At 55.8% G+C, this 9,200-nt stretch overlaps 1 protein-coding gene and 1 pseudogene across 1 annotated transcript in view; both read right to left on the bottom strand.

Moving 5' to 3' along the window:
• The window catches only part of ZDHHC12 (zinc finger, DHHC-type containing 12), a 590,635-nt gene that overhangs the window by 308,092 nt on the left and 273,343 nt on the right, over nucleotides 1–9,200 (bottom strand). The gene's annotated exons all lie outside the window — the stretch shown is intronic.
• LOC102260869 overlaps nucleotides 683–9,200 on the bottom strand; it is an 18,819-nt pseudogene continuing 10,301 nt past the window's right edge.

Below are 9,200 nucleotides of genomic sequence, written 5' to 3'. Positions count from 1 at the left end.
GGGGGGGGGGGGGGGGGCGAGGATGGGAGGGAGTGGGAACCAGGCATGGTGGCTCCCGGAAGCACAGGGCCCGGTCCAAGTCCAGAAGCAGGAAAAAGGACTGCGCAGTCGGGTTGCAGAGCTGAGCTCTGGTGGACACCTACTTCCCCTGGAGGAGTTTTGTTGTAAAGGAGCAGGGACCAGACGGGGGGAGGGTGGGGGCTCGAGGTCCGGAGCTCGGAAGGGAGCGATGCTCAGGCGGTTTGCACACGGCGTTCTGTGCGGGAGTCACCAGGAGCAGGAAAGGCTGTGTGCAGGCGAGAGGGAGGGGCCTGGAGGGAGCGTCCCTGACTAGGTGCCCGGCTGCCTGTCCACGGTGCGGGCACCTCGGTGGCGCATTGTGCTGGGTTTACTTCAGAGAAACTGTGGCCATGGGTGCCCGGGGCCGAGTGGGGGAGGGGCAGGAGGCGACGGGTGGACGAGGTGTGGACAGTAGGGCCAGCGGGACACGGAGGACATTGGCCAGGGCTGCAGGGGGGGAGCCTGCCGAGGAGCTGGGATGGGGCATGGGGGGGAGCGGCACCGCCTGCCCAGCCGGCTTGGCCTGTGCTGCTGCCTCATCCTCGGAGGGGCGTGGGCCTGGACCTGGGCCGGGAAGCAGGGGCTTCTCACCATTTGGGCAGAGAGGCTCCAGGAACAAGGGGACCTCCAGCCGCGCTCCTGCCTGGCGCTCAGGGGCCCGGGTCACTCCGTGCTCACGGGGTGAGAGCGAAGAGGCCTCTCCTTTTTCAAGGAAAAAACCCGCAGGAAGCAGCTGGGGTGGGAGGCGGCGAAGGTGAGCGCTTGGTGCGCCAACACTTACACCAGCGGGGAAGCCAACGACAACTACCCACGTGCCACCCACAGGACTTTGGGGGACACGGTGGGAAAGGTGAGACTCCTGCCGTCAAGAGCCTTCGGGAGCCATGTGCACAGCTTGTAGGAAGGGGATGATCCCGCGCCTCCCTCCCTCCTCCCCAGCCTCTCTTTTTTTTTATCTTTAATTTCTTTATTGGTTAAGGTATTACAAATGTGTCCTCTTCTTTATTGCTACGTTCATGTAAAAAGTTTGATATCTTTGGGGTAGTAAAGAAAGCCACAGTGTAAGTAAAGAAAGTTGTAGGAAGTTAAAAAATATGGCTTTAGTGTCTAGAAAAGCAGTTATGAATTGCTCCTTGGGTTTACTTATCCAGGCGATCGAAATTCTGGGTTTGGAACTCTTGGAAGTCCTCTGGGATGGTGTCGTTGCAGCGATACCTAAGGTTGGACCAAATGATGTTTTCTTGGGAGAAGCAGAAGATGCCGAGCCGGCCTCCTCGCATGGTGGTGTCTGTGGTGACTCCAGAGTCAGCCACCAACTCGGAGCCTTCACAGAATCGCACCCTGACGTAGCCCACCTGGGGCCTGTGCTGCAGGAACCAGCGGGAGGACACCTTGTCCTTCCACCCCACGTTCCTGGAGTCCTTCCACAGCAGCCTGACCTGGTCGCGGGTGTCCCCAGTGTGCCACAGGGAATTTCGGAGATGCTCCCCTGGACCTGTCTGAGACTTAATAGCCTTAAGCTGAATGCCAGGTTCTGCAACAGCCCGGAACGGGGTGGCCTGCCAGTACGTCTGCTCTGTCTGCTTCCACATGACCACGTAGAAGCTGGAGCTGTCCTGGTAACCAAAGATGAAGCCGGCATAGTCATCATCCGTCTGGGTATTGACGTGGAAGGTTCCCTCGAAGTCAACTCCATTAAAAGCCGTGTATCCGACTGCCAGCCCAGGGTCGCTGTTCATGGTCTGCACAGTCTCCATGCCCTGGTTCAGGACCACCCAGTTGGGATCGATCTGGGCGTCCCCTTCAGGGTCCAGGACCACGGTCTGGTAGGCCCTGACGTCGGTCAGGGTGGCCTCAGCATTCTCCGGGCAGACGTCGATCCGATCGAGACCTTGTCCTGGTCAAAGTCTGTCTCACAGAGGTCTCCCACGCCGTCACTCTTGCTGTCCTGGGCCGGGTTGGGGACCAGCCGCAGTTGTCCGGTCCAGGGGGCACCAGGTCTGGAATGCCGTCATTGTCATCATCATCATCACACTCGTCACCGATTCCATCCTTATCAGTGTCCAGCTGGGAACTGTTCATGACGGCGGGGCAGGTGTCTGCGCTGTCCTGGTGCCCGTCTCCGTCACTGTCCTGATTGGTGTCACAGGAGTCCCCACCCAGATCGTTGTCCACATCAGACTGGTTAGGGTCGCTGACATCAGGACAACTGCCTCAGGCATCCCCCACGCCATCGCCATCCCCCTCCTGTTGGTCACGATTGGGAACTCGCTGGCAGTTTTCAGAATGTTTTTTATTCCATCTCCATCCATGTCATCATCGCAGGCGTCCCCTTTCCATCCCCGTCGGTGTCTTTCTGGTCATTATTTAGGACGTCCCGGCAGTTGTCACAGGCATCCCCAACGATACCTTGGTCGCTGTTCCCTTGGTCCACGTTGTGAGTCAGGACACAGTTATCCTGCTCATTCAGGATCCCGTCGCTGTCAGCATCCTCATCACAAGCATCACCAGTGCCGTCTCCGTCTGCATCTTCTTGGCCATAGTTTGGCACATACCTGCAGTTGTCCTTCTTGCAGTTCCTTGCAGAGCATAGCAGTTCCTCGTCTGGGTAACTGTCAATGTCCTCATCCTTCCCACAGAAGTAGCCATCGCCAGCCCATCCGACACGCACGTCACATCCCCCTGCCTCTCCTCGATGCACTGCGCGTTCACACTGCAAGGGTTCAGTTCTGGGTTTCTGCAGTTTCACTCCGGTTTGCATCCCCTCGTCTGGTCACCAGTGTACCCGGGTTTACAAGGCCCCCGCAGCGATAAGATCCCAAAGTGTCAGTGCATATAGAGTTGCGAACACACGCTCCATTTCGACACTCATCAATATCAGTGCAGACCTGTTTATTTGACTTGGCAAAGCTGATCCCCGCACCCTGCACCATGGACCCTGTGAAGCCCACCGGGCAGGCGTCACATCTGAAGCCGGGAGCTAAGTTCACGCAGCGCACACCCGGGTAGCAGGGATGGTATTTGCACTCATCAATGTCAGGGCAGCGCCTCCTGCCTCCCTCCCTCCCTCCTCCCCAGAGGCGCTCCCCCCTCCTCCCTCGCCTCTGGGAGGAGGGAGTGAGGAAAAGAGGCAGCGTCTCTCTCTCTCTCTCTCTCTCTCTCTCTCTCTCTCTCTCTCTCGTCCTTGGCTGCATTTGACTTCAATCCCCAGGCCGAGACTCTATCGACTGAGCTAAACCGATCTGCACTCCTCTACCTCCCTTTTTTTAGGGCCTAAGGTAGAGGGTTTCAATCACCTTCTTCGGGTGGATTCAACTAAGACCACTTGTTGAGGGTGAAGCACTCACATTTGCCTCTTGTTGATCACTGAGAGAGAAAGAATTCTACAGGGCCCCTGTAGTTACACTGTGAAAACCCTACATGAGGAGAGAGAAAAGGAGAATATGTCATTTCTTTCCATGTCTCTAATATTCAGAAATATTCCCCCAAGAAAATTGGGGAGAACAGACAGGGAATGAGGTGATGTGTGCCTAGCTCCTGAGAAGCCTTCTCAAACTCTGAAAGAACCACAGGAGAACTCCCTGTGCACTGAAAGGCATCTCTGCTCAGCCTCGGTCTTGAAGAATGTCTTGGCTTAGTAGTCCTTTTCCAGAGAGCAGGTTGCCTAACTTAGTGAAGAAGTTGCACCATGTCTATGTTTTCCATCCCATTCCTCTGACCTCATCCTCTTAGATTTCCTCTCCGCAAAGCCAATTGAACAGTTGTCTCTCAGACTCAGGCTCAAAAACCTCTCGGATGAGTTGTCACACCTGTATCCTACTCTCACCTCACCCTGGCATAACCATGTGTACATGTTTATCTACTTTAAAAGATGGTGTGGACACAGAGCAGTCCAAGTAAGACCCCACAGGCTTGAAATACTGTACAAGTTGGGGAATTATGATGTGTTCCAACCATAAAGTGAAAGAAAGGATGGAAGGAGATGAGGTTGGAGAAAGGGGGGTCCCAGGCTGTCCTCACGTGGGAGTCATTATAAAGCCTCTCTTTCCCACACTCCATCTTCACTCTTTCTCCCTTTCACCAGGTCATCTATTTGCTTTAAGATAACCCCTCAATTGAAAATTGAAAACAATTCAGGCCTTCGTCAGGATTTTCACCTTTATCCTGAGAACGATAGGAAACCATTTGGCAGAATTCATTAAATGAGTGGTCAGAGCAGGTTTTCTTTTTAAGTTTCTTCTCGTTGCTGCATTGAGAATGGTCTGAGAAGAAATGGACAAGAAAGATTTGGACAGAGCAGTCCGGTGGTGATAGGTAAGAGAGGTCATGGTGAACTGAAGTGGTGGGAGCAATAAGATAGAAGGAATATTGGACAGGTGTGGAAAGTATTTCCAAGGCAGAATTGATAGGTCTTGCTGATGGGTTGAATGATCTTGTACCCTCTCTGCATCCACCCCCTTGGGCATTTAACTTTGAAGTGTCCTCTGCCTCTGTCTCTGGACTTGACCATGTGCCTGGCTTTGGGTAATAGAATGAAGCAGAAGTGCAAGTATGGTGCTTCTAAGTCTACAACTCGAGAGGCCTTGCTCTTTCTTGTGTTTCTGTCATCTCCCTGAGGACATTCCTGAGGTAGCTACTGGCATGGAACAGATACGTGGCAGAGACTTGAAGTGCCCAGTCAGCCCAGTTGAGACTCGTCTAGCCCAGTGGTCGGCAAACTCATTAGTCAACAGAGCCAAATATCAACAGTACAACGATTGAAATTTCTTTTGAGAGCCAAGTTTTTTAAACTTAAACTATATAGGCAGGTATGTTGTTATTAACTTAATTGGGGTACTCCTAAGGCTTAGGAAGAGCCACACTCAAGGGGACAAAGAGCCGCATGTGTCTCGGGAGCCGCAGTTTGCCGACCATGGGGCTAGGGCGTTGGCCCGGGTAAGAGGGTGAAGCCCTGGGCTGGGAGGAGGGAGATCCGGGCAGGATTTGGTGCTGAGGAGGAGTCTCAATGACCCTGGGACACCTCTGTGCCTGGAAGGCCCCCCGCCCCTCGGGAAGGGGCAGGCCTGGGAGGAATGCTGTGCTCAGCTGTGGTGCTGAGTTTTCGGAGTTTCTTGGGTGGCTGTTTGGGCCTGGCTGATGGTGGGGCTGGCGGGGCTGCTAAGACCCAGACCCTGGGCTGGGGGAGTCTGCGCTGCAGGGACTCCCAGGACCCCTGAGCCCTGCCAGCGCTCCAGCCCCAGGCTCCCTCCCTCCCTCCCCCTAGGTCTCTGGTCTCTGGTCTATTCCTCAGACTCCCTGGCCACCAAGCAGTTAAGGTCTGACCCTCTTCCCAGAATCCTTTCCCCAGTGGGAACCCCTTCACTGCTCTGCAAGTCCTCACCCGGCCCTCGGTCAGGGTGGGCGTCCTGGAAGTGCCCACACGCTGCCCACCTCTCTCAGCGCTCAGCACACCCTGGCTGGAGGGTGGGGTGGGGTGGGGTTGGAGGCTCTGTGTGTGTGTGACATCGGCAGCTCCAGGAGCTTTGGGGCGGGGGGTGTTGGAGGGGCAGCCACCCAGTGGGAAGATGGGGTGGTGGGGCCGTTTGCTTGGTAGACACAGCTTCCCTTTACTTGGGGTTTCTGGCGGGGCTGAGGCCGCTCCCGTATGATCAGCACCAGAGCAGACTCGAGCAGGACTTTTCCTGATGAAACACTGGAAGTACCCTCGTGTCCAACTGTTGGGATTGTCAGAGGCCGGATGGGGCCGTCACCGGACGGCGCGCCTACCTGTTGGTTTCTCTGCAAAGGTGCTCCAGGTGTTGTGAAGCAGAGGGAACAGCAACGAGGTTAATACAACCTCTAGTGATCTGTCTCTGTCCGTCTACTGAGACCAGAGGCTGTGTTGCCAGGTAGTGATGTGACCGTCTCTCGGTGGGAGGTGAGGGTTTGGGGAAATCCTTGCTGCTTTTCTTTGCGCCCAAAAGATGGCTGTACCTGAGTGGCCAGATGATTATGACCACCCCATCAGTACTGCATTGACATTTCCCAAAATACTGAATATTGAAAACTTCCTAAGCAAATGCTCTCAAGGTTTTATTATTATCATCATTTGCATAACTAATTCACTCCATTGTACTGATGGGGTGGTCATAATCATCTGGCCGGTCATAATAATCTGGCCACTCAGTGTAGACGTGTAAACATTACGAAACGCAAAAGAAAGAGAAAATGATTGTGGGTACGTTTTAACTTTGCTTTTTTGTCTTTCATATTTGATTTTTAAATCTATGTCCACATTTTCTAATAAGAGAAGAAATGGATTTAAAACATTTCCCCTATGGAGTCTGGTGTACCTCCAGCCGAGACAGGAGGGGGCGGGGGGACACTTGCTCAGATACATCAAGCTAAGGACTGGACCGGCAAGCGAGTTCTCACCGGGGGTCTGCCTCAGAGCCTCCCTGAGAGGGAGGCGGGGGCCCTGAGTGAAGCGCTAAACGCGTCTCACCTCATCCTCATGGGCTGGCTATGTCCCCATTTCACAGAGGAGGAAACAGGCTCAGGTGGGTCAAGTCACTGCTGGACAGAGGAGGTGCTGCGTACATTTCCTGCTGAAGCTCACGCTCCTACAGCCTCTCCCTGGGGCCGACCTAGAGCCTCAGGGTGGCTTCCACTGTGTTATGTTGTCCCCCTCAGTGGCCGAGTCCACCTCTGCGGGACTGTCCCAGGCCCGGCCCCGTGTCAGGCACCTCCTCCCGGAGCCTGGCTTCTTCCCAGGAGGCCGGTCCTGTCCCCACAGAGACGAAGAGGTGGTAGCAGTGAGGACAACTTTGGCTGATAGCCATGTGTCAGCCTGCAAGACAAGCTGTGCATGTGCCCTCGGGAGTCCCCACGTGGGCTGAGAAAGTGGCACCCCTTTCCCATTGCAGGGCGACTGCCAGGGGCTCCTGCCGCCCCGTAGAGTCAGGTGGGCTGGGTTTGTCTGACGCGGGGCCTGGGGGGCTCAGCAGGGCGAAGTGCTTCCGGCCGGGCAAGGGGAGACTTCTCTGCAGTAGCAGGAATTGCTCACAGCCGTGAGCTCCAGGCCCAGCCAGCCCATTCGGTGGACAGTAGCCATCAGGCCCTAAATCCAGGCCCCAAATCCAGGCCCCCCGCCATTCCTCAAGTCCAATCTGAGAGCAGGTCCTTTGGATCTCCCTCAGGTTATAACCCAAATCTGGTCACTTCCTTTGTGCACCGCGGCCACCTTGGCCTCAGCCACTGTCAGCTCTCATGGGATCATTGCACAGTCTCCTCTCGGGTCTCCCAACTCCACTCTACCCTCTGTGCTCAGGTTCCACACTGAGCCGCCCAACACAGGAGTCCCCTCATATTCCTCAAGCAGCTTCTCACTGCCAACAGAACACTCCACTGTGATCTGTGCCCTCTGACCCCTTCCACTCTCCCCCAACCCCCTGCACTCCAGACATACTGCTCGCTTCCTGGCCCTCTAAGATGCCAAGCTCATTGCTGCCCCAGGGCCTTTGCACCTGCTGTTTTCTCTGCTTGGACTGCCTGGGCCCCAAGGTGAGACTGGTTGTTTAGGGCTCAGCTCAGATGTCACACCACCTCCAGGGGGCCTTCCCTGCTTTCTCTGAGTTGCTGCTGAGGGAGTCTCTGCCACACCAGCCTTCAGGACGCTCATCATGATCTGAAGGTTTATTATCTACTGATTGTTGACTTGGCCCTCATCTCCTCTCTCAGTAGAACGTAAGCTTGGCGAGGGCAGGAGGCAGGTCTGTGTGGCTACCACTGAATCTCCAGAGCCTGGAGCAGTGGCGGCCCCCAGGGTAGGCAAATGCCCCATTCATCACTAAATGTTGAGTGATGAATGAATGGAGTTTCCTGTCCCTGGAGCCCTGGCCAGGGGGAAGTGGACCAGGTACCTCCCCGTCCCTCAGGCCCCCACCTCACCCTACAGTGGAGGGGTGAACCCTAAGGACCTCAGGCCCCTGCCTAGACACAGCCTCTGGTTGGCTGCCTGACAGACCCTGGTGCTGCCAACGCAGGGCCAACATGCCCATGACACTGCTGGGCAGGCATCCTGACCCCCCTCCCTGTGCCTGTGCCCGTGGTGGAGGGGGCAGTGGTCACACAAAGAGGAGGCCAGGCAGGGCCCGGGTCCCCGGGGAAGGGTAGGTGGCAGGAGGGCAGGTGAGTTGAAGCTCCATACGCTCGGTGTAAGGTCTACTGTCCCATCAGACCTCACTTACAAAACACAGATGAAAAGGATTATGCCCTGCCCGGTGGCTCAGTGGTTAGAACGATGGCCCAGGTTCTGAAGGGCCGTGGGTTCAATTCCTGGTCAAGGGCACGCGCCTGGGTTGCAGATTCAATCCCTGGCCCAGTCAGGGCGCGTGCGGAGGGGCAACCAATCGATACGTCTCATGTCAATGTTTCTCTCTCTCCCACTTCCCTCCTTTCCACTCTCTCTAAAAATCAATGGGAAAAATATCCTCAGGATACTTTTTAATTAAAAAAAAGATTATGGATTTCAAGACAACATAAACATTAAAGCCCATAGCCACAGCAGAGTGTTAACCCCCAAGCAGGGGGCCCTTGAATGCGGCCCCCTGACTGCACGGGTCACACGGTGGCTCTCCTGCTCCCTCAGAGAAAACTGAAGGGGCCCAGGACAGGCAGGAGGCACTGAGAGACGGTGACCAGCCTGATGACATCACGTGAGCCCCTGGGTCCAGTGCGCCCGGAGCCAGAGCACCATGGGCTTCCCAGGTCCGAGCCAGGTGATCCCCTCTTCGCTCAAGCTGAGGCCCGAACAGTGCGCAACCCACAGGGGTGAGGGCCAGGCCTGGGCGTCTGGACACCAGCCTCCTTTCTTGGCTGAAAGCATCAGCGACGGGGCTGTCCAATCCGAATGCCTGCAGGTCACTTAGAGATCCAACTGCCCCGCCCCACCTGGACCCGGAGCTTTCTCTGAACAAAGGGGAGCTTTCTTCCTTCGCCTTCCCAGCGAGCCCAGGCTGGCTGATGTGGTATCAGAGGAGACCCTCAAGTTTCACCCTGGGGTGGGGGTGTCGGTGTGTGTGGAGGAGCCTGGAGGGTGGCTGGCTGGGAACTGGGGAGTGAAAGTGGGAAGGTGCATGGATGTTCAAAAACAAGAGGAC

The sequence above is a fragment of the Myotis brandtii genome, unplaced genomic scaffold (genome assembly GCF_000412655.1).
Source record: "Myotis brandtii unplaced genomic scaffold, ASM41265v1 scaffold68, whole genome shotgun sequence".
NCBI lineage: Eukaryota > Metazoa > Chordata > Mammalia > Chiroptera > Vespertilionidae > Myotis > Myotis brandtii.
This window is presented reverse-complemented; position numbering and strand designations above follow the sequence as displayed.